General features: G+C 51.4%; 1 protein-coding gene across 2 annotated transcripts in view; it reads right to left on the bottom strand.

The window, feature by feature from the left end:
- SLC6A1 (solute carrier family 6 member 1) overlaps positions 1–18,015 on the bottom strand; it is a 43,911-nt gene extending 25,896 nt beyond the window's left edge. For both annotated transcript variants that reach the window (XM_036332185.1, XM_036332186.1), the window contains exon 1: positions 17,841–18,015. The gene's annotated coding sequence lies outside the window, so the exon portion shown is untranslated. The remainder of the gene's footprint in view (positions 1–17,840) is intronic.
- Positions 18,016–24,784: the final 6,769 nt, after the last annotated feature.

The following is a 24,784-nucleotide window of genomic DNA, read 5'->3' as shown; positions in this document are numbered from 1 at the left end:
AATCTTGGGCCCCCCTCCAGACCATGGCATCAGAAGCTGCATTTTAACTGGATCCCAGGGATTCGGGTGCACATGGCAGCTGCAGAAGCTGTAGGGTAGGGATGACCCTGACTATTTGACAAAGCTTGATTCAGGGGCTAGACCTTGCTTGAGTCTCAGTTTCCTCATCTGTAAATATGAACCCGGATACTTTGATAGGAATGCTGTGAAACTCTGAAGCGAGGTAATGCATGGAAAGAAGGGGGAAAGCAGAGGGCCTGGGGCACAGGAAGTGCTCAGTAAATAGCAGCTTAGAGTGCCATTCAAAGAGACGAATGGCCACGGAAGTGCTTTGTAATTCAGAAAACGCTGTAAGAATGTGAGGACCAATTAATGACTGATGATCAGGAGCAGAAGGTTAGAGGGAGGTGGGAATTGTGCCCGGTGGATGGCAGGTGCTGCGGGCAGCCTTTGTCACGCAATGCTCCCAAGGTCAGGAAAAGCTCCCTGGAGAAGGTGCTCTGATGGAGAAGGGGCAGCTGGACAGGGCCTCCAAGCCTCAGGCCCCAGAGGCTTGAGCCCAGTCTGGTGGTAAGGAGTCAGTCTTTGTCAGAGTGCAAGCTGCAAGCAAAACGGACAGGTGCAGGCTTAGATGGTAGGCTCTGATCCTTGGACCCTCAACCAGTAGGAATTATGAGGCCTCTTTTCTGGTCCATGCCACACCTGTACACCTGGTCTGCACTAGCAGTGTATAAATGAAGAAAAAGGCCCAGACAGGGCCGGTGGCTGGCTCAAGGTCACACAGCACATAAGTGGTATGATCCTTACAATCCTTCACCACCCCAACTCTTGGCCCATCTCGCTTACTCAAGAGATGAAGGAAAGCAGTTTCACATCTTGGTGCAAACCCTTGAGCCGCCTCAAGGTACCTGAGGTAATTTGCAGACCCGGATACATTTCTCAAAAGCATTTATTGAATGCCTACTCTTCACAACATCCCAGTGTGACTTTCAAGGAAGGTACTTATTTTCTCTAGTGTTTGTTTCTCATCGGGAAATGGGGCCAATAGTGACCACTTCACACAGTGGGAGGACTGGATTTGAATGTTCTAGCACTGTGCCCAGCCCAGTAAGTGCTAAATGCAACGAAGCTAAAAAGATTAGTCCTATTTTGCAAATGATGGTACTGAGGCTCAGAGAGGTCAGATGAGCTGCCCAAGGTCCTACAGGATTTAACCCTGGCCCTCTGAATCACAGTCCAGTGGTATCTGCTCACCCAGCAGGTGCCTCCCAGGCACCGGCCTGTGTGAAATTCTCTGAAGCCTTTAGATGTGGCCTGATGACCGACCTGAGCCTGCCAGCTGGGTTCTGGGTGGGGAGAAATGTGACTACATGGAGATGAGTTCACCTGGCATCACAGCCCTATGACAGTCGAGAGAACGGAGGCTCCCATCCTTCCCCTCTGCTCGCAGCCTCTGAGAGCCTGGAAGTCTGTTTTTCTGGGCGCCTCCAAAACCAGAATGTACAAGGCTACAGGACACCCTACACCAACAACCAGTGACAAAAATTAGCTTTGTAACTGCTAGAGAGCTTAATAGAGCCACGCAAAGGTTAAATGAACTCCAGGAGTCATTGTTCTCTTTCTTTGTGGTTGCACACAAAACAAAAGCAAACACTAAAGCTAAACAAAATCCCCAACTTTTCATTAACAAAGAGGGGAAGAAAGGGAGAGCTCAGAGTGTAGGAAGGAAGTGAGCTGCACACTGCTAGCACGGCCTCTAAATGGGTATTAACTTGCTATTACCCACCCCTATTTTACTTATGGATAAACTACGGCACGGAAAGGTAAACTGACTTGCCAAAGGCCTCCCAGCTCAGAACGAGGAGGATTAGACTTGAACCCAGGCAGCTGGGCTCCTGTGCCCCTGCTCTTATCCACTCTATTCTGCTGTCTCTAGTGGGGGTGCCTGTGGAAGCCCCAAGCCCTACCTCTGGTATGTGTAAGGTGGCTAGTTTCCGGCAGGCAACTCCCTCCAAGACAAACTTCTACAGGATAGGCCTGCTGCTCTTTTTAAGAAGCCCAAGAGAGGCTGCTGGCACTAGGAAAGTGAACTCTGGCTCCAGGAAAGGCCCAGGGTCCTATTGGGCAAATTCTGCAGGTATCCTGGTAGCCAACGAGAGGTCACATGGAATCCAGGCTGAGCAGCTCTCACCAGGCCCCCGAGGCTGGCAGCTCTAACTAGAGCCTCCCAGGAGGCAGCCAGCCCCAAGGGGTGGCAATCCCCTCTGGGAGGCCCCGCTCTGCTCCAACTGCAAACACTGCCTACACCTGAAGCAGCCCAGAGGTGTGGCCTTAGGACCCGTCTGCAGGGAGAGGGCCTTTCCAGGGACTAATGGGAGGGGAGAAAGCGCAGACACAGTTTGAATTCCTCCATCCATACTTAACTAGCTGTGTGATCTTGAGCCAGGCCCTTTCCCTCTCTGTGCCTTGGTTTCCTCCCCTGTGCAAGGAGAAGAGTTGGACTCTGACTTCTAGTGCAGTCTTCTGACTTCCAACCTCATTCTCATCTCATCCTGCTTGTCTCGCTCACACAATCTGTGGTTTGCAAACATCTGTTCTGGCTCCTAATTGTCTGCAATGTCTGACTGAGCACCTTGCTTTGTCATGGCAATTTTCAATCCAATCCAATCTGCATTGACTGTGCACCTCCAGGGAGCCAGGGCCCACGCTGGTTGCAGGGAGATATGAGCCCTCAGGACAGCTGGGAGATGGGCCATGAAACCAACGTCCACATGGTGAGTTCTGCAGCCCTAAGAAGGAGGGAATGGCACCCTGTCAGTGGGGCCTAGGTTTAGGCAAACACCTGGGAGAGGCTAGCATTTGGGCTGGTGGAAAGGGGACAGAAGAGAGACATATTTTCATAATCACAGCTACCGAAGCAGGACTGGAATTCTTGACTAACCGCTTCTGGTCCATTCCAGGCAGAGAACAGGACAAAATGCATCCTGTAATTTGAGATGGTGAGGTGCCTGGCTTGGTTGGCTAGAATCTGGGGTGATTTAGGGATCATGGCTGGGGAGATGGCCAGTAGCAGTAAAAGGCTTTGAATGCAGGAAAGGGGGCGGGTGTTGTATCCTGTGATAGAAGAATGATTGTACGGGCCATTTATTAAGTGATTATTATGTGTAGTGCATCCATGGTTGATCGCATTTAACTCTCACAGAACTCCACTGCACAGATGTGGGAAATGGGGCTCAAGAAATAAAGCGATTTGCCCAGGTTCCAGGTCCAGGAGGCAGCAGCTTGATTCCAAGCCCATTGCCCCTTCCCCGATGTGAGTATTGGGGGAGCCTTATAGATGGGGAGATTTCCTTGGATGGTGATTTGGCAAGGGCCTGGCAACTGTGTGGGTAAGTGGGAGGGGGTGGGAGAACAGTGCTTGAGCTGGGACCATGGTGGGGGCAATGGGGAAGGCCTGGTCACTCTATACAACTTGGCTTCTCTCCTTACTCACAGCTAATCCTTCTGTCCTATCTCCCCACCTACACTGTCTCCTCTGTACGAATAGCACCTGGGCCTTCAACTGCTTCTGCTTCCCCCAGCAGCTCAGTGCGAGACACAAACATGCTCTCCTGAATTCCCCCCTCTGGGGCAGTGACCTATCTTGGAGAAGGAGGCACCATCTCCGAAGCAGTGCTGGGCTGGCAAGTGTTTAACCACGAGCTCTCATGAAAGCAAACAAAAGGCCGGATTTGGGGTGGCTGCTGACTCCTCTGGTGTGAATGCTCCCTTCACAGACGGGTGCCAGGTACCACCTCAAGGTCACAGGATTGTGAAGAGATGCCCACACTCTGCAAGTGGGCTCTTGATTGCTTCCCGTGAGGAGAGCTCCAGAAACCAGCTCCTGGGCTGGCACCAGTGCAGACGTGGCAGCTCTTGCGGGTGCAGCTGGAGGGAGGGATTCAGAGCCCTTACGTGGATGCTGAGGAGTGGGGAGGGGTGGGAGAGAGTAAGGTGTGAAGGAGGAGGGGAAAAGAGCGTGAAGACAGAGAAGGCGAGAGGAAGACAGTAGCAGTGACAGGGGAAAGGGCACAGGAGGAACACAGGTACTCTGTGATCTCAGTGAACCTTTGGGAGACCCCCAAGAGGTAGGGAGTCCACATTTAGCAATAAGAAACCTGTGGTTGGAAGAGCCCAAGGTCACAAGTAGTTGAGGTGCTGAAATTGAAACCCAGGCTGAAGGGCCTCCCCACTGACTTCCTTCAGTTGGTTCTAGCGGGACTTCAGTGGGGCCGCCATCAGTCTCGGCCTTCCAAGGAGGGCCCGAGGCACTGAGAACATTCCCCGAGCCAGGCACAATGGAACCGTGGGTTCTCAGCCTTTGGGCCCTCATAGTCCTGTTCCAGGCTGCTTCTTTCTTCCCACCTTCCTTTGGCCTGTGTGGGGAATGGTTGAGCGTTTCCATTCTAGGGGATGCCTCTGAAAAGGCCCTTGGCTCAACAGGCCAGAAAGGATTCATTCAGATCAGAAAACAAAAATGACATGATGACCACCAGGCAATTTTTGCCTTTTACGAAACACTTGTAAGAAAACCAGGGGGTTAAATAACAGTTCTCTTTCGTCCAAGATATTGAAAGGCTCTGAAGGGCATTGGGATAAAGGCCCATTAAGATCCCAGATGTGGGAAAAAGAAAAAACTTAATGCTGCAGGGACGAGCTGAACTCAATGGCGATCTCTAATAAATCACACACAGGCACACAGCCCCCGGGGAAAGCTGACTCAGTGACACAGATAGCACTTCGACGATGGTGGCCCTTCACATCTCCACAGCTCCTCACCAAGCATCCACACCTGGACTCCATTTCCTCCTCTCAACAACTCTGCCGGCTTTATCAGCCCCATTCTAGAGGTCCCAAAAGATAAACTGTCTGAACCAAGATCACACAAAGTCACAATAAGAACTACCAGGGCCCTGGCCGGTTTGGCTCGGTGGATGGAGCGTTGGCCTGCGGACTGAAGGGTCGCAGGTTCAGTTCTGGCCAAGGGCATATGCCTGGGTTGCGGGCTTGATCCCCAGTGGGGGACATGCGGGAGGCAGCCTATCGATGATTCTCTCTCATCATTGATGTTTCTATCTCTCTATCTCTCTCCCTACCTCTCTGAGATCAGTGAAAGTATATTTAAAAAAAAAAAAAAAGAACTACCAGGGATCTCAAACTAATGGCCTTCGGGCCACACGGGTCCCACATGTGTTTGGTTGAGTGGCATCAGCCTAGAAATTTAAAATGTGAATTTTCATGCTTTGTGGGTACGTGTTTTCCCATTTACTACAAGTCCCACCATGACTGTCACCCTGTCCCTGACCTCTTTACTCATTTCTCTGACCTGCCTGGCCCTCAGTGGCCTTTGAGTCTGCAGTCCTAATACACATGGTGCAATCTAGTCACTCCAGAGCGCTCTCTAAGTGGTAGAAGTGGGACCAGGTTAGTGTGGACCCTTCCCTAGGGGATACGCAAATATCTCGGTGGGGGTGATGTTTATAAAATCACACTCAGTATTATAATTTTGTATTTGGGAAACAACAAACCCTACTGTTATCTTAACATAAACTCAGTTTGGATTAAAAAAAATGTGGAGAGAACTGCTTTAGGATCATTTGCAAGAATAAAGAGGGTGTGTATTTTCAGTCGATTAAGGGTCAGATTCCAGGGTCTCAAATATTTTCCGTAAGAGAAAGCTGATTTTCTTTTTAAAACACTTGAATGGATGCTCACTTCAGCCAATGCATCTGTTCTTGCTTCATTCACTTGGCTTTCAGACAGAATCTTTAGAGTATGAATACCCCCTTCTTTGTAAAGTGAAACATCCCATGCAGCATGAATAAACTACCCATTTGGGAAAATGGGATTTTTTTTTTACTGAGCAAATATTCTTAAGTTCCATGCACAATAAACAATTTCAAGGGGTATTCAGAGATTTATTTTTCATGAGTCATGTCAGAGGCAGGCAGAACAAGGCAGTGGTTAAAGGCACTGGCCTGAGGGAAAGAAAACATGGTTTTGAGTCTTAGCCCAGGTGGTGTGTGACTGAAGGCTGGTCACCAACCTCTCTGAGACAAAGGTGATGATATCTACTTTAGGGCTGCCGTGAGGATTAAATGGGAGAATACGTAGTGGTTAGTAGAGGGCCTGGTACATGCTTGGAACCTGGTAGATATTATAAGAAGTCACCTGATTAGGTCTAGTATTATTTGTTTTCGTTTTTTTTGTTTGTTTGTTTGTTTTTTATGGCTGTGGGAAAAAGTCCTGGGTAGAATGTCATCATTATCTTAACCTATAAGGCAATCAATGCAAGGGAATGGTGGGAACTACTGGGAGATGCTGACCAAGTCAAATTCTCAGAGCAAACTGTTCATTAAACATAATTCCCAAAGTGGACATGTGTACCTATTCAGTAATTAGCACATCCACTCAAATCCTGGTTAAATGTCAACTGTCTTCATTTGTCCCCGACCCCTCGCTTGCCTGCACCGATGGACCCATCAGAATCTGAGGTCTCAGGCTCATTACTTCACACCCTGTCATCCAGCCCCAGGGTGGGCAGTGGACCAATGGCCCTCCCGCTCCGGGAATACAGAAACAGGCTGCTATCTCTGGGGGTGGACTGGCCCAGAGAGGTTTGTGGAAACAAACAAAATGGTTGCTTTCCTCCAAGTAATCAGGACCCCAGCTCTCACTGTTGCTCTCACTGAAATAGCCAAATGCTTGAGTCCAGCACCCTCTTTCTGCATCCACAATGGAATGGGGTTGTCTGCCAGCTGTACTACACCTGTGCCAGCATGCAAATGATGAACTTGGGGTTTCTCAGGGTGTTAACCCCGTGCTCTCCAATCCCTGATTAGGAAAGTCAATATACTGTGCCAGTTGCGCAGGAGAGAAATGAAGAGTGTGGATGAGAGTGTTTCTTTTCCAAAGGGTTTGCAGCGTGGAGTCATTTAGATAACCAGCACAGAGAAAGCACAACTTCCCCTAGTGTGGGTCACACCTAGGCTTTTAAGGACAGTGCATTGGTAGGCAGGGGCATCGATCATATTTTCCAAATGCAAAATATTTGTGCCTATTTTCGGTGACGGGGAGCTGTTCATTCTGATATTCACCAGCTTGGAAGGAAGAGCCTGTTACTTATCATTCTTATACTTACTTTAGCCATCTTTCAACCCCACAAATCAGAAGCAATGCATGGTTGAGAGCGGCCGGATCGGACCCTTCTCCTAGCCTCTCCTCTCTGGTTAATAATAATAGCGACTACTGATTGAGCTATGCCCAAAAGTGGGGCTTGATGCTCTGCCTAGCTTATCTTAGTTGGTCTCACAACAACCAACTTAGTTGGTCTGTTATAATCTCCATTTTGCAGATGAGGACACTGAGGCTCAGAGAGATGAAGTGACTTGCCCAGGGTCACACAGCTAGGGAGTGGGAGGAAGGGCTTTGACTTTGGCACCAAAGCTGAGGTTTGGCACTACCTTGCAGTCATCACAGCTCTCACTCTACCCAATTTGCAGATGTGCAAACTGAGGCTCAGAACGGGTAAAGGGGTTGTCCATGGTTGCCTGGCCACCCAGAAAGGCCGGATTGGTGATGCCTAGAGAAGAGAGTCGGTCCATCACATCTCCACGAGCACTCTCCTTAACAGCCTTTAGAGGGGCCTGGGTGCTCTTACTGCAAGGCTCAGAGCTGGCCCCCTTCTGGGACCTTAAACCACTAACTGCTCTCTCTGTCAGTGTCCCTTTCCAGCCTTTTCCTCCCCAACCCCAGGAAGTAGTTTGGGGTTTAAGTCCCAGCTTCACCTCTGGCCTGCTTGTGTGACCTGGGGGACGAGCCACTTAACCTCTCTTCACTTCACTTTGTGCCTCCATGAAGAAGCGAAGGTGATTATCCTTTCTGCCAAGGTCATAGGAAGGATGGAACTAGACAAAGCCCCACTAGCCCCGAGCATCCTTTATGGGGAATCTCAAACCCTAGACACAGTCCCCTCTGCTTTCTCGCTCGCTCCAGCAGCTCCCAAAATCAGCATTCAACACACATCACTCTGCCTTGTACAACACCATTATCTCCCGAGGACACAGGCTCCGTTGCCACAGCAACCAGAGTCCTTCCACCAACTCTATTTAATAATTTCTCAACAGTGGAGCTGGGCTGGCTTGGAGCAGGGGGAAGAGCACTGGGTTAGGGGTTAGAAGCTATGGGTCATGGTACCTGTGGGCCTAGGTCTTCTCTCTGGGTCTCGGTTTACCCATCCATAATGCAGAGGTGTCTGAAATGGGTGGGTTTTGTGGCTTTCTCTGGTCGAGAAAAACCTGAGAAATAGCTTTTGAGCTCCAGGAAGTGGGGGGGGGGGAGCTAGAGCTACTGAAGAGGGGTTGGAGGTTTAGGGGCATTTAAAGTCCGCAAGAAGAACCAGAAGCTGCCTTTGGTGACTGCATTCTCTCCTTCTGCTGACTTGCCTCCATAATGTCACTGGTCAGACACTATGCAATCTCTGTTCAGGGCTGCAGCTGGTTAGGAGACATGTTTTTTCTTGCAGTCATCGCAGCACTCACTCTACCCAATTTGCAGATGTGCAAACGGAGGCTCAGAAAGGGCAAAGGGGTTGTCCATGGTTGCCTGGCCACCCAGAAAGGCCGGATTGGTGGTGCCTAGAGAAGAGAGTCGGTCCCCTACCCTGTCCCTCTGTCCCACTCAGTCCACAGCTGATCTTGTTCTGGCTCCCACCTGGGTGGCCTCTGGCTCTCACTTAAGGAGCCACACAATCAAAAGCAAAAGGTAAGTACCTACTATGTGTCCTCCACTATGCTGGCCACTGGAGACACAGAAACCTGGCATTCCCACTCTGAGGAAATTTATGGCTTTGACGGTGAGTAGCTCTTCAAAGCAGAAACAACACCTGGTTTACCTGGTTTACAGTAGGGCCTGGTACACAGTAAGAGCTCAAAGTTTTATTTAGTCCAGTTGTTTGCCCACATCAGTTCCTGAAGGTAACTTGGCTAGATCCCCCCAGGGTCTCTAAGAAAACCTCCCCGAGTAGCCATCTGTGGCTCCAGCTCCAAGGAGCCGCTGCAGACTCTGTGCTGGGAACGAGGCTGATGTGAATGAGGCTTTGTGACTCTTGTCTGGCTCCAAGGTCGGGGAGGAGGTGGTTCTGCCTTGGCCCAGGATGACGGCACAGCTTATAGGCACAGCCAGTGTAGCCCAGCGGTGCTACTTAACTCTTCTGGGTTGGCATTCTCATTTAATAGCCATGGCATAATTAACAGTGCCACATCTGCTCTGGCATTACTGGCATTCACTGCCATTTGAGAAAGGGCTCTTATCTTCCTGGTCATTAGTCTCAGGAGGCTATTATGGGGGAAATGGAAGGGGAAGTAGGGTGTGCAGCCTCCCTTCCTCGCCTGGGCACCAGGAACAGCCCATCGTCCTATCCAGTCCAAACCTCTTGGCTTTATGGACAGAGAATGCAAAGCCCAGAGAGGGGAAGGACCCTGCCCACGGTCCCCAGCAGGCTCGAGGCCAGCAGACTGGGGGCTGCTCTCCGCTTCTTTCTTGGGTCTGCAAGCCCAGACCTTGGGGTCCCGCAGACCTGGATGTGTGTCCCAGCTCCGCCGCATGAAACAACCGCACGAGCTCAGTGGGCCTCAGTTTCCTTACTGAGGATCCCGGGACGTGGCTTGTGAAGTGCTCCACTCAGGTCCTGGCTGGTGTGGCTCAGCTGGTTGGAGCATCACCCTGTGCACCGAAAGGTGGCAGGTTCGATTCCTGGTCAGGGCACATACCCAGGTTTCAGATTCGGTCCTTAGTTGGGGTGCATGTGGGAGGCAACTGGTCAATGTTTCTCCCTCACACTGAGGTCTCGCTCTCTTTCTCTCTCCCCTTTTCGCTCCCCCCTTCCCTCCCTCTCCTTCCCTCCCTCTCTAAACTCAATGGGAGCATGTTCTTGGTGAAGATTAAAAAACGTGCTCCACTCAGTGCCTGGCTCACAATCAGAACTCAAAACTGGGGCTTGTATGTATCTGATTATTTGGGGTCACCATGCTGAACCAGCCTGTTAAAGGTGTACACGTAAGACATGCACTTAAATGCCATCTTCACAGAATCCTCTCCAGTAAGCCTACTTCTTCCCCACCCCCAAGTCCACTTTTGTTTTTTAATCATAGGTGGGTCCTTGACCTCAAGCTCTGGAAACATCCCACATGGGAGCAAAGGGGTTCGGGTTGCAGCAAGGCTGAAGCACAGGACGGAGCACAGACAGAGCATGGGGAGCCAGTGGCCTTTGTTCTGGGCACCTCGGAGCTCGAGGTTCCACCTCCTTGGCCTCAGGGTGGTCCTCCTGCTGATGGGGACAGTAGCACCTGTTCCCTAGCATTGTTCTCACTAGCCTCAGGCAGCCCCGGACTGGTGCCCAGGAGGCTCTCCATAGTTGGTGGTTGGGGCCAGGCTGGCCATAGAGACACAGCAAACCCTTGGGTGTCCCTGTCTCCCCCAACACCCCAGAGGTAAGCTCCTAGAATTTGTGATACTTCACAATCTTCAGCATGGATAGCATTTCAAGGCCAAGGGGAAGGTGCAATCACTGCCAGGCTGCGTGGTTTCCATTCCATACTTCCTCCCTTCCCTACCATCTTGTCTGGACATGGCTCAGCACCACACAGCCCATTCCTCTAGGGCCCTGGTCAGCAAACTGCGGCTCGCGAGCCACATGCGGCTTGTTGGCCCCTTGAGTGTGGCTCTTCCACAAAATACCGACTTCTGCGCATGGGCCATGAAGTTTCAATCGCACTGTACGTGCGAGCCTGCACATGGTATTTTGTGGAAGAGCCACACTCAAGGGGCCAAAGAGCCATATGTGGCTCGCGAGCTGCAGTTTGCCGGCCACTGCTCTAAGGCAGTGGTTCTCAACCTTGGCTGCACATTAGAATCTTTTTAAAATCCTGATTTCTGGGCCTCATCCTCCGGAAATTCTGTTTCTTTGTTATGGGGTGGGGCCACAACATTAGTAACAAAGAAACACAGAATTTCCAGAGGATGAGGCCCAGAAATCAGGATTTTAAAAAGATTCCCAGGTGATTCTAATGTGCAGCCAACGTTGAGAACCACTGCTCTAGTGGGTCCCAAATGTTCTGAGGCTCATGTCTGAACACTTCCCCACACCTTCCTGGTTATCAAGGCCCTTAGACCCTTCTAGACCAATGGTTCTCAACTTTCCCAATGCCGTGAACCTTTAATACAGTTCCTCATGTTGTGGTGACCCCCAATTTCACTGTTACAGATTGAACATAATTAAAGCATAGTGATTAATCACAAAAACAACATGTAATTATATGTGTTTTCCAATGGTCTTAGGTGACCCTTGTGAAAGGGTCGTTCGACCCTCAAAGGGGTCGTGACCCACAGGTTGAGAACTGCTGTTCTAGACAATCTTGTGGAGTCCCTAGCGTTCATTTTCACCCAAACACATCTAGATAAGCACAGCTGTGCACTCACATGTGTGCCTGAGAAAATCATCCCTTCCTTGCCACCCAAGTCCTGCCACCACTGGGGGCTCCCTGACCAAAGGAGTACACTTCAGACCCCAAACTCTGGGTGTGACCGAGGACATGTTAGCCTCCAGCCAGAGCTCAGGTAAGATGCCATAGCTCTTTTCTCCTAAACCTCATGGCTGTGTCTCCCCACACTATTCTGCATCTCCATCACTTTGTGCTCTGCCTCCTAGAGATCCAAGCTTGTCTGGGCACCTTCTCAAGGGGGCACCTTCTCAAGGGGCTACCTGGTGAGTCTGGATTTGGGTTTTGTAAAGGTGCTTCCTATCAGCTGGAAACCAGAGGTCTGTGGTAACAGTGTTCTGGGCAGATATCTTGAGTCTCAGTTTCCCCATCCCAAAAGATGGAGATAATGGTAATAAATTATTTTTACATGGAGCTCCCAGGATCATTGCATGCTTCAATGGAGAAGTACTCAATGGAATCCTATATAAATGTTAAGTGTGAATGTACTCAGGTGGTATGCAAAGAGTCAAAGTCATTCTGATTTGAGCTTTATGAGAAAACTGGCTTTTAAAAAATTGTATATTTTTATTTGAGAGAAGATTCTGCTCCAGGATATCAAGTACCATCTTTTCTTCCCCTAGAATACTTCACACAGGATCAAAAGAAAGAACGACTACATGAGCTTTTTCTTTTCTTTTTTTCTTTTGGGGCACACTGTAAAGTGCTGTTCTGATGTCCAGGAATCTATCTATCTATATAAAACCCTAATATGCAAATAGACCGAACAGTGGAACAACTGAACAACCGGTTGCTATGATGTGCGCTGACCACCAGGGGGCGCTCACAGAACAACACGGGTGTCAGCAGCAGGCAGCAGAGCGTGGAACGTGGTGGGCGTCGGCCACAGCGGGATAGTGAGCAGGTGAGCGGGGGGTGCCAGACCAAGGCGGGGCACCAGTCACTGTTATTGGGGCGAGCCCCTGGTGGTTATTGAAAATTCTTTGTTCCCATGCGCCGTGGTCCTGCCCAGCACTCACACCTGCTGCCGGTGCCCGACGCTGGCCCCAATCGCTTGGCGCTGTCAGCAGGTGCGAATACCTGCTGCTGGCGCCAGCTCAAATGGCTCCACACCGTCAGCGGGTGCGAGTGGGGCTGGCGCCATCAGCATATGGGAGCAGGGGCAGCTGGCACAGAGCTGCCAGCACAGAGGACCAGGGGGCCCGCGGAAGGGGCCAGGCGGGGGCGTGACGGATGGGCCAAGACCCAACCCTGTGTCCACTGCAGTCTTGTGGCCCACAGTTCCTTTCAAGGTGCACGAATTCGTGCACTGGGCCCTCGCGTGCGCACGCGCGCGCGTGTGTGTATATATATGGTGTGTATGTATATATATATATATATATATATATATATATATATATATATATGAAACGCTAAGCAACCATCTGACCATCTGACCAGTTGGTAGGTATGACAGGCACTGACCCCCAGGGGGCAGACACTCAACAGGAGTTGAGTGTTTCCGATGGTCTTAGGTGACTTGGCAGCAGTGGTTCTTGAGTGACGCACCCAGAACCAGAGAGGCGGGCGCACAATTCCACCTTCAGCCAGGTGTGGGTTATGTTGTTGCTGGGGCATGGTCGGCCCCGAATCTGGTTTACTGCTGACCTGTGGTGACACAGATGCCCTCTGAGCCACAGTGCCGCCGCAGGTGCAGCCAGCCAAGGAGAGATCATGGGAGGTTGGCTCCAGAGAGTGTCTGGCCCCTCTCGCCCAGTCCCGCCCCGCTGGCCACCTTCTAATTAATTTCCTTTCAATGTGCATGAATCCGTGCACTGGGCCACTAGTATTGCTATAAGCACTAAGTGCCAGCAAATGGCAATACTGATACCTAATATTATTGCTCACTTCCTGGTGGATGCTGCCCTCTCCCTGCACAGAACCTCCTTACCAAACAATTAAGGCCAGGAAAGCAACCTGCTGTCAATGTCTTTCTGGGCATCTTTGACCTTGAATGTCCCTCTGGCTAGAGCTCAGTTATCTCAAGAGCTGGCATGTGACACTGATCTTGCAGACACTATGCATTTGACAGGTGGGCAGAGCCGCAGGTCACTGTCCGAGGCAGCATCCTCCAGCCTGGCCTGTTTGCCAGGATCCCGTCCAGCCCTGTGAGCTGGGGGCCCCTTTTGCCAAGGGTCAAGCCCAAGAGGGCCCCTGGACCCCGAATGTGGCTCGTTCCACCTGGCCGCACACCCCCTGCTTTCAGAGCACCACAGCCAATCGTTCTGCAAGACCTGGCCTCCTTGTAATTTCCAATTTGTGAGAAATGTAAAAATAGAAGGCCATTCGCTGCAGGCAGCTTGCATCAAATCGGATGCCACTTTCGTGTCATGTCCGATCACGGTAAACAGAGCTGATGGCTTTGTCGGCCGTTCTCAGTGGCTTCCAGAGCAGCAAGAGGCTGATGACAAATTGGGGGACACCTAAGAATGAAGGAAAGATGGCTGGGTGCATAATGTCAACACCAGCTTTAAATGAATTTAAAGTCTAGGTTACAAATATGTTGTAATAGGCTGGGCACCTGAGTGCGAATTCCAGTTCTGCAACTTAGCAGCTGACGGACGCTGGGCACAAATCCATCATCTCTGGGCCTCAGCTTCCCCAGTTATTAAACAGTGGCTGTCAAGCCATCAGCCTCTCAGAGCTGTGGGAAAACTCCACTGACAGAAAAGGAACGGGGAAATGCTTTCTAACTGTGCAGCTTCTTGAATGGGGAGTTGTGGTCCGTGCTAAGTGACAAAACCAGGGGCTTTTATGTGGTGGTTGAGCTGGGGCTCCAGGGCCATTTAGAAGCCCAGTGAGGCTACAGCAAGCACCCTAACCTCTCTCTTATCTGTTTCTTCATCTGTACAGGGGCAATTCTACTATATGCCTCACAGGGTTTTGTGAAAATTAAATGCAGTAACATAAGTACACAGTACACAGCACATCCCTTGGCAGGTCATCAACTGTTAGTTATTACTGTCATCTATATTGTCATTGGAAAAATATTGAGTGGGATTTTTTCTTCTGTTGATGACTGAATCCCAAGCCTGTGCTGAAATATCACAGCTTGCATTCACACCTACCGTCTATGCCAGGCAACCCTTGTCTCTGCTGTGAGCTGGCTTCCCACTCACTCCCACGTCCCCATCCCCTCCTCCTGAAGGCTCCGGGTGAGCTCGGAGGGAACACGCTGGAGCACATTTCCTGGAAAGCCTTCTTTTTGGGTCCATGATCTGGCCTCCTACCCTTTTCCCCTCTCAAGTACCACTCTTTCCCCTCCAGCTACCAGTGACCTTCAGAGAATGGGGGAAAGGTGACAAAAAAGGCTGCCGACATGGGGCTCATGTGAGGAGCTAGAGCTGAGGAATGCTGCGGGGCAATGGACAGACGTCTGATGATCGATCTCCTCCTTCCTGAGAAGGCTGCTCTTTGCAACTGGAGTCAATTCAAGGTTGTTTTCATTGTGCCAACGGCTGTGTTCAGCCTACCATTCTCTGGGCACAGAGAAGCTGGGGTGAATTGAAGGGACAGTTCTGATGCAGGCAAAGACAGGCCTGAAGCTAGGCACACCTCAGGCGAGGTGACAGGGACAGGCTTGGGCATCCCACCTGCTCCCAAGGACAAAGGGGATGTATGTTGGGATATGGGGGCGCTAAAGGCGGCAAGCAAGGCTTAATAGATAGGGGTTGACACTCAGCCTGTGATGCACACACAAGCAACAGAGGGGAGAAAAGATGTGTCCAAATTCCAAGTGGTTTGGGTCATCACTATCTTCACGGTTAGGAAGTGTCTTTATGAGATGGTGAGAAGCCGCTTGCCACTTAGGCTTTATTTAATGTTGCTCTTAGGATAAGCCGGGAAGGTAGAGGAGCAGCTTGATGGCAGGCCTAAGGGGCCTCACTGTCAATCATCGAATCCCGACCATCACCTAACCACATCACTTTAGGGAAGTGAAAACCTAGGCCTAGAGACTCAGCAGTGAGGCAAGTTTTGGCTGGGAAATTAGAAGAGCAGGGTTCAAATCCCTGCCCCCAACCCCTTCGAGCTGTGTGACCTTGGGCAAGTCACTCCCTCCCTCTGAACTAGTTTCCTCACCTCTGCAGGGGAGGATGAGAACTGGACCTGCTGCACACGGTTATTGTAGGAATTACAAGCTGGGCACACTGGGAGCTCCATTTCTTCCTTTCAGCAGGGACGAGAACTTACTCAAGGTCACCTGGCCAGAAAATGGCAGCACCCCAGCTCAAAGCCAAGCCATCCCCAGGGCTCATTCCTGGTTGTGGTCTCCGAAGCTACCTTTTTATAGCCTTCCTGGCTCCGTGACACTGGACCATACTATAGGTAGGTCCATGCTAGTGCTGTCATCACCTTCCATCCATGCTGGCTTTATTCTAAGACACGTGCTGAGTGCCAGCTGTGTGCTGGGCCATGCATAAACACATCCATAGCCTTGGAGCTCCTGGTTGCCAGGCATGTGCCATCCGGGGAGCAACAGAGCTGCTGCGCTCCTTTCAGCTTGGATGGACTTGGTTTTGTCTTTGTCATCACCCTCTGAGTTGCCTACTCCTTGGCCTCTAGAAGCACCTCCCAGCCCCACCAGGAGTTCCCAAGGGACCTACTTCTCACCCAGCTTCCAACCCTGGCAGGGAGAGTCACACATCAGAAGGGACGGCTCCTGCTTTCTCTCCCAAGCAGCTACCCCTCTCCTGTGTGGTTCTTAGGGATCGCCTCACTCTCCGGATGCTCCGCCACACAAGCCAAGCTGTGTGTCCCGCTGAACTCACTGTTTGTCCTTCAAGGGCTGGCTACTGAGCCAGTGCTTGGCTGGAGAGAGAGCGCTTCCTTTGTTTGCTGCCGGCCTTACAATTTATTTCTGAGGCTAAGAGGAGGCTCAGCCATTTTGCCCTGGTTGCTCTGGGAAAAGGCCCCTCCCACTCCTTGCTCCAAAGAGAGAGACAGAGGGTGCAAGAAGCCTTAGTCCCACTGACCTCCTTTGTTCTGGAATTTGGGAGTTGGGGTAGTCTTTTCAGACTCTATTATGAATACATTTTCCCCAAAGTTCCCGAAGACAAAAGCTAGGCAATACCTAGCACCCAACAACTGCACTCTCACCAAGCACCCACCTTGTGTCATAGAAAAATGGTCAGTTCCCAAGTCTATTCACAGAGTCTGACAGTCTCTGATTCTGAGGGTGTCACCAAAGCCCAAAGCCAAGCCGTTTATTCAGCGCCTCCCCCCAGTGCCGATGAGGCTGAGTTTCCTAAGAGAGGACAGTGAAGCTCCAGCTTCACATTAGGAAGACACGGGGTGTTATTTGGTGTTTTAAAATCCAATTTTCTCATTGGGGTTCACATCTATTTTGGGAGGATACTAGCTCAGACCCTCAGTGGGGGCTGGCGAGTCTGAGTCCCTTGTCTGAAGACCAAGCCAAGCTGTAACAGGGTGTCTGTGGTTGCCACTGTGGGGATGTGGGGCACATGGAGACCTGATGGCCTTTGCCTAGGGGTAGCCACAGCAGGCAGTCGCCTCTTTCCCCCACCCTCAGGGAGTAAACGGCCAGGGCACATGGCAAGGTTAGAGCAGCCCCGTGGTGGCAAGGGGACACAGTTCTCTAAACCTGGGCTGGAGCCGCCTCACCCCACACCCCCAGGGGAAAGGAGTGGGGGGAGTAGCAGAGCTTGTGCGCGCTCAGCCCAGGCTGCGGGGTGCTTTTTAGCCAGCATTTCTTGAGAGCTGGAGCTGCCCCGGGGTTGGAAGGAGGTGTCCCAACCCCAAGTTGCTGGCCTCCTTAGCCCTTGGAGAAAAAATGAGGGGCATGGATTTCTCTCTACGCAGCTGACTCTGAGCCCGAAAAGTGGCGCCCGGTCCCTGAGCATTCACTCTCGGGTCCCCCACTATCCCCTGTCCCCTAGGAAATGGACGCGACGCTTCGACGGCTCCAGCAGAGTCCAACACCAGCCCGGGAGTCCCAGGGGCCCCAGACAAGAAAAAGGCATGTGATTCCGGTGACCCGCCCGCGAGCCCTCCCCTTCCCCCTCCCCGCGGCCTCCGAGCCTCCCGGGGGGCGGGCGGGGGGGGGGGGTGGTGGTGGGGAAGGCCAGTAGGTGCATCGACGGGCAGAGCGGCGGCGCCCTGGCTTGCTCCTGTGGCCCGAGGCAAGGTGCGGGGGTTGGCATCTCCGGTGCCCGCCCACCCCGTCGGGCCCGCAGCGGCGGCTCGGGGCGCCCGGCCGTCCAGGTCTCTGCACCCCGCGCCCCGACGCCGGCCGTCCGTTCCTACCTGCGGCCGGGGCTGCCCTGCCCGCGGCGGGCGCTGCGCTGGCAGCTCGGCCACGCCGGTGAGCTCCGGCTCCGGCCGCGCTGCGCTCCCGTATCCGTGCCTCCTCGGCTCCGCGCAGCTGGCCCGCAACCTCGCCGCTCGCTGGGTCTTTCGAGGGCGGGCGGAGGAACGCGGGGAAGCGGGGGGTGGGGGAGCGCGGCGCGGGGCGGGAAACGTGGGAGGGGGCGGGGCCGCCGCGCAGGGGCCCGCCCACCCGGGGCGGGGCTTGGCCCGCCCTCCGCCCCCACCCCGTCCACCTCCCCACGGCCCCCTTCCCCCTGGCCCGGCTGCGGGCCGCCCTCTGGCTGCCTCCGTGATGCATCTGTCAGCAGCCTTCGCCCTTTCCTCCCCGCTTCTCCCCTTCCTTTCCTCTCCATCCGACCGCTTTCTCCCATTTCCCCCTCCATTTCTCCCCTCAACCTCGTCCCTGCTTCTCCCCTCTTTTTCTTTGCTCTCTCCTCTCCCCACTTCCTCTCTGCTGTCTGGCTGGCTCCCCTCTCTCTCCCTCCTCTCACTCTTCCCTTCTCCTCCAGTCTGTTGCCCTCTTCCCTACTTTGGCTTTGGGGTCCTCAGCCTGTCTTGATCGCAGTCTCCCAGTCCTTTTCAACATGGATTGCTCTCTTGGGTTTTCTCTTTCCACCTTGCAGGGCTGCTTCTGTTGGTCTGTCCTTTTTGCTTCTCTTTCTCTGGGCCCCTGGCTTCTGTAGGTTACAGGGCCCTCAGTATGGGTGTGGGGTGGGCTCCTGCCCCTTCTCTGCCTCCCCTTACCCCCCCCCCCCCTTCCCCAACAGCCTTCCCTGTTACAAGGGGAACCCAGCTTCTGATCTGGAGCTGACAGCCTCTTGGGACCAGGCTGGGTGTGTGCATGTGGTAGGGAGCGGAAGGTTGGAAGGATGTCCTGTCTGCTGCTGCCAGGGGTTGGTCATGGAGACACAAATGGCTATGTGTGTGGATGGACAGATGGATAAACAGATGACAGAAAAGGAAAACACAGCCTGGGAAAAACACCCAGGGATGACGGCAGAATCCCGGCAGAATCCCGGGACACTCTCCTCTTTCTAGTCCTTGAGGTTTGACGGATTGCCCCAGAGAAGCCTTCCTCCCAGCCAATCCCAGGCTAGTGCCTAAGGACTCCTTCCCTTCCCTTTGCCAAGTCCTAACCACTTCTTCCTTCCACAAGTGGGGCCATGACTGCATTTCCCTCTGGGTCTCCTAAGGACTCCTTCTCTCCAGCCTGGATCTACTCTTCATCTCTTCTCTCTGCCCCCAGGGCTGGCATTTGCTGATTGGCTTCCCATCCCCCCACCTTGCCCCACACTCTGCTCATCCAGCCTGGGATCCCACAACACACAATGCTCCCCCGTCTTCTCTTGTCTCTTTCCCTACACTCTTAACCACGCACATGAAATCTTCATGTCTTTCTTGACCCATCCATTCCGTCCCCATCACAGGTCACCAGGTCCCTGGTGACCTCCACCAGTTCTTCACATAAATATGTGTTGAGCTCCGTCTACTTGCCAGGCACTGTCCTAGGCTATGGAGACACATCAGTGGACAAGACAGACAGTCCACTGACCTCAAGGTGGCCCTGGACCAACATGGAAGACAGGCTTTTTTTATTGATTTTTTTTACCGACAGGAAGGGAGAGGGATAGAGAGTTAGAAACAGTGATGAGAGAGAAACATCAATCAGCTGTCTCCTGCACACGCCCTACTGGGAATATGCCCACAACCATGGTACATGCCCTTGACCAGAATCGTACCTGGGACCCTTCAGTCTGCAGGCCAACACTCTATCCACTGAGCCAAACCGGTTAGGGCTGGAAGACAGGCTTTTGTCAAATAATCACACAAGCCCAGAGTGACAAGATCTGCCAGGAGCACACATTTCAGGAGCTCCCTATTCAATTTGGGGTGGTCAGGGGAGGTTTCTTCAAGGAAGTACCATTTGAGCCATTTGTGGTCCAAAGGATGAATAGGAACCCTCTGAATGGAGATGTCGGGCACAGCTTTGAGCAAGGGTATGAAGCTAACAATGATGGAAGCTATTTTTGCTTGCCTGATATCCAATTCAACTTCTTTAAGTGATAGCACCTCAATTTTAATTTAGGGAACTTCCCCTCTTTCACTCAAATTTATATGTTTGGGTGGGGTTCCTTCCTTCCAGAGGTGACCTAGGCACAGCCAGAGCACATTACCATGACCTTAGTTGTTATGTGACATATGCTGGGTCAGTGAGAGCTCTCCCTGGGAGTTTTGCTAAAATTATCATCAAACAAAAGCTTCATCTCTGCCTTGGTTCCTCAGCCTGCAGCTGCTAGCAGCTGTCTTTGTCACATCTTGAGCAGACCTACCTGAGAATGAAGCCAACATAGAGGAAGGCAGACCTAAGAGGTGGAGTAGACTAAGGCCTGATGACTATTGTTTGATTCCCTGGATTCAGCCATGCCTGAAGGCATTCCAGTTATGTAAATGTCATTAAGTTTCTTTTTGTCACTTATGCAAGTCTGAATTCATTTTATGTGGCTTAAAACCAAAAATAGTCCTGATGAATCCAATACTGGATTAAGAAATATGAAGGATTAGTGAGATAAAGGAATAATAATAACCATTGCCATCCGCCTTCCTGACTTCAGATTTCCTGAACAGCTTCACACACACAATTTGTCTCTTTTTTTTCTGTATTCCTGATCAGAAATTAATTCCCCTCTATTTTCATTGCTCTAAATGTGTTTTGCCTACATATGAAAGCAAACTCTGGCTGCCAGGTCAATTTCATAGGCTGACTACTTGATGCTGGAATTATCTCCACTAGATTCTCTGCTCCCTGCCCACTCCCCCATGACCGTCCAGTATCTGTCTGCACATCTCCAGTGATGGGGACTTCATTATCCTACCAGGCAAATAGTTTCAACCGACTAACTCTTACACTGGTTGAGTTCTTAGATAAGGCACACTATCCTATGGAAGTTGAGGTGGCTGCATGCAAGGCCTCTGTGTCCTTCCCAAAAACCCAGGTTAAGGTCTTCCAGAGCAGCGGTCGCCAGCCTTGCGGACCTCACGGACCACCAGTGGTCTGCGGACCACCGGTTGGTTAATACTGTTCCAGAGAACTCACATGCATTTTCCATAGACTAGAGTGATGGGTTCTCTTAAGCAGGGCTCCTAAAATACGGGCTGACGACCACTGGTGGTAACTAAGATGATTTTCAGTGTAGTCGAAAAACTTGGGATGCAAAAGCTCTTTCATACTCATCTTTCTGTAACATCCTTGTGATTTCTGTCCATGAGCAAGTCATAGGACTTCTGTAGCTGGTTTGCAAATGACTAAAAGTTTGAGTAGCCTAATTTAGAGGACCATTTCACCCATGTGCTTATTCACCCGACAAATGTTTATTGAGTATCTCTGAGCTTGAGGCACAGGGAAGTCTAGACAAAGAGATAACACAATTGATAGGAGATTCCACTAGAGAGAGCAGGGCCTGCGCATGGAATTAGACTTGACTTGGTGAGGCGGGGGGGCGGTGGCGGGGGCACTGGAGAGGCATCGAGTGCTGGAGCATAAGAGTGAAGTAGGGTTTAAGAGAGCTGAGGTGCATTAAAGGAGAGAAAACTGGAAGCCAGGAGACCAGCAGGGGCAGTTAAATATTGTAAGTGTAACATGAGAAGGGCTGACACCAAGCAGAGTCCCCAGCACACAGTAGGCACTCAGTAAATGGTTGAATGATGGTTGTTATATTTTGTTATAGTCCTCTCCTCTTCTTGACTTGGGGCAATCCACTGAGTCATAGATTTACAGCGTGTCAGACTGGAAAAGGCCCTTAGCTATTACCTAATCGAATTATTTTATTTTAGAAATGGGTAAACTGACCCAGAGAAAGGCACTGACTTACCTGAGGGCACCTACCTATCTGGTGGCAGAGCCAGGAAGATGATGACTACTAGTTACATTTTGGAGCACTTGCTGTGTGCTCATCACTGACACATGAGGAAACAGAGACCTAGAGAGTCACTAGCCCAAAGTCACACAGTAGGAGACAAGCAGAGATGGGGTCCAGCACGGGCCCAGCCAACACCAAGGCCAGTGCTCTGGGCCATAAAACTCATTATTCTTGCCCCTGGGGCTTTCCTGCCACCCAGACAGCCATTAGGCCGCAGGTGGCGCTGCGAGATCAGGATGCCCAGATCTGTCACTGACCCTTTCCCTGTGACCTCAGGCAAGTCCCCTCCTCTCTCTGAGCCCCAGGTTCCTCCCAGTGTATTAAAGAGATTGCGCTTCCTGGCTGCCATCCCAAGTCACCAGGCTGCTGAATGAGGCCTCAGGGGAGGCCATGCCAGCATCTGCTCCCCACCGCCTTGCCCAGGCCTCCTACTTGCACCCCCATTAGCTGCTCAGTCTCCATGCACAATAGAATTCCATCTTCCAGCGTCTCCAAAATTATAGTAAGACTGGGAAGCCTACCTTCCCTCTAAGAAAACATCTCCTGTGGGGAAACGGCTTCATGTTTGTTTACTGAAGGGAGGTTATTACTTTAACCACACTCCCTCCATGCCAGAAATTCCCCCATTAGCAAAAGCACCGCTGAATTAATGTTTGCAACCACTTGAAAACCCACAATAAACCTCGCGGGAGATAATAGGACATAAGATCATTTTGTTATCCTGTCCAAGTCATGCTGGGACAGGTCCCTGGCAGTGGTCTCACTGCTGAATGTTCAAATATTTGTGTGTGTCATACTGTGCTGGGTTCAATACCTTACCACGTCCCCAGACTGCTGCTTTCAAAGAGGCAACCCCCAAAAGATGGGTGGGGAGCAGCTGCTGAGAATTAGCTTGTCTCCGAGTAGGTGACCCAATAACTATTTCTCCACACCCTGCAGCATTGCGGGTAATGTGCTGGCTTTGGAACTAGACAGACCTTAAATAAGTGACCTCACCTTCCTTGGGCTCAGTTTCCTCATCTGTAAAATGGGAATAATAATGGCATCTACCTGCCAAGGTTGCTACAGAAGGCCAGGTAATGCTCTGATGAATGATAAATGCTCAATATACTTTCATTATGCCGCTGCCTTTCACAGGGAATTGCCCTGTCCTGCCTCCCAGTTGACAAGATTCTAACTGAGGGTTGAAGGCAATCTCCAATGTTACCACCTCCTGATTTTTGCCCAACTGCGTATTATTTTTAGCTATTTTTTATATGTATAAATGTAACATGTCAGACCTTTGTAAGGATTTTTTTTGCCTCATCTATAAAGCATTAATATGTGTGCATATGTGAGCATGAGCTCTAGTTCAATAAGAAAGGGCTAAATAGCACACCACCCCCTTATCAGCTGTGGCACCTCAGGCAAGTTGCTGTGTGCCTGCTTCCTTGGATCAGGAAGACGATGGGTACCCAGTGCCCTGTACCCATTCCTGAACCAGTCTTTGTGGTGAGGGGTATTTGATGCTCTCTTTGGCCAAGCCTGGGTCACATGTACTCCATTTCCATGGAAGCTGGGGTGGGATCAGCCCAACCGAACCACGGACCAGGCACTGTACTCAGCCCTTTGTGTGTTTGAACTCAATCCTCACCAGACCTATGTGGGAGGTCTTATCCTTGTCACCCATCATATAAAGAATAGAGGCTCACCCAGGCAGGATTCAAGTCCACACACAACCACAGTCTGACCAGGAGACTATCCTATGTCCTGTTCGAACTGAGTTTGGAAGAAGCCATCCCCACCTACCCCCATCAAGGGGTTGTAACCAGCTCAGGAGAAAAACGGTTGCTGAACAGCAAAACCTCTAAATGTCCAAATACCACCTTAAAGCTTGACCTTAACCTAGGGATCCCTGGAGAAGGATGCAATCAGATCTGATCTTAGGAATAAGTTCCTTCTGGAAGATTTGCCGCTGGTGCCCAAAGCTTCTGTTTGAGTGTCTGGATCTTGGCTTCAGAGGGGTCCTTTGTTTGGGTTTTCCCAGGAGCAGACCCGGAGACAGGACTTGAGTGCGAGCGGTTTATTTGGGAGGTGCAGGGAGCCGGGTAGGGAAGTGGATGTGAGATTGGGAAGGGAAGGCAACGCTTTTGGGGTACATGGCCCAGCCAGCTACTTGGTGGGCAAATGACACTTAATTCCAGCAGGGAAACTCTAGGAAACAGTGTATGCCGTGTACTTCAGAACTATCCCACCCCGGGGAGAGGGAGCTGGGTATTTGTACCCCAGCTGATGCCAGCCATTGGATGAGGCCTGCTCCGAGGGTGTTAATTTCCTGGAACTTCTGGACCAGTGAGCACTTGGCAGAGCAGCCTTCTGAAGTCGTATCGTGGGGAAGCCCCCAGGCACAGAGATGCAGGTTTCAGAGTGAGAGGCCAGCCAGAGCCCCTGGGGAAGGTCAGACCCAAGGTCATGGGTGACACACTGTGTCTCCTCCAGGAGGGACGGGGTGGGCACTGCAAAGGTAGCTGATGCCTGGTAGGGCTGAGCCATGGAGCATTACCCTGAGTCTACTCAACCTTATTCATTTTCTGGAATTTCTTGCCTTCCAAGAATAAGGGGCCGTTATGGTGTAGGGGCCCAAGTCCTGAGGCACTGTGTCATAGTTTCTTTCTTGGTTATACAGGCACAGCCATGGCCACTCAGGAGAGACGCTGAGAGGCAGAAGGAGTTTATGGACTCAAAGCCTGGCACAGAGCGGGTGCTCCATCAGGGCTCGTGGCGTCCATGCATCTCTATCTTAGGAAATTCAGAAGCGGCAAATGCGTGCTCCACTTTCTTTATCCGCCATCGGAATGGCAGCTGATCACAATATAATTATTTATGAGAAAAATGGATTCAGCATTTTTATGCCAAACGGAAGCTATTGACATTCCTAGAATAGACTTAGGAGAGGGAAAAACCCATTGCTAAATGTTCCTGCAG

The sequence above is a fragment of the Myotis myotis genome, unplaced genomic scaffold (assembly GCF_014108235.1).
Source record: "Myotis myotis isolate mMyoMyo1 unplaced genomic scaffold, mMyoMyo1.p scaffold_m19_p_13, whole genome shotgun sequence".
Taxonomy (NCBI): Eukaryota; Metazoa; Chordata; class Mammalia; order Chiroptera; family Vespertilionidae; genus Myotis; species Myotis myotis.
The sequence above is the reverse complement of the archived record's forward strand: the minus strand, read 5'-3'. Positions and strand labels throughout refer to the sequence as shown.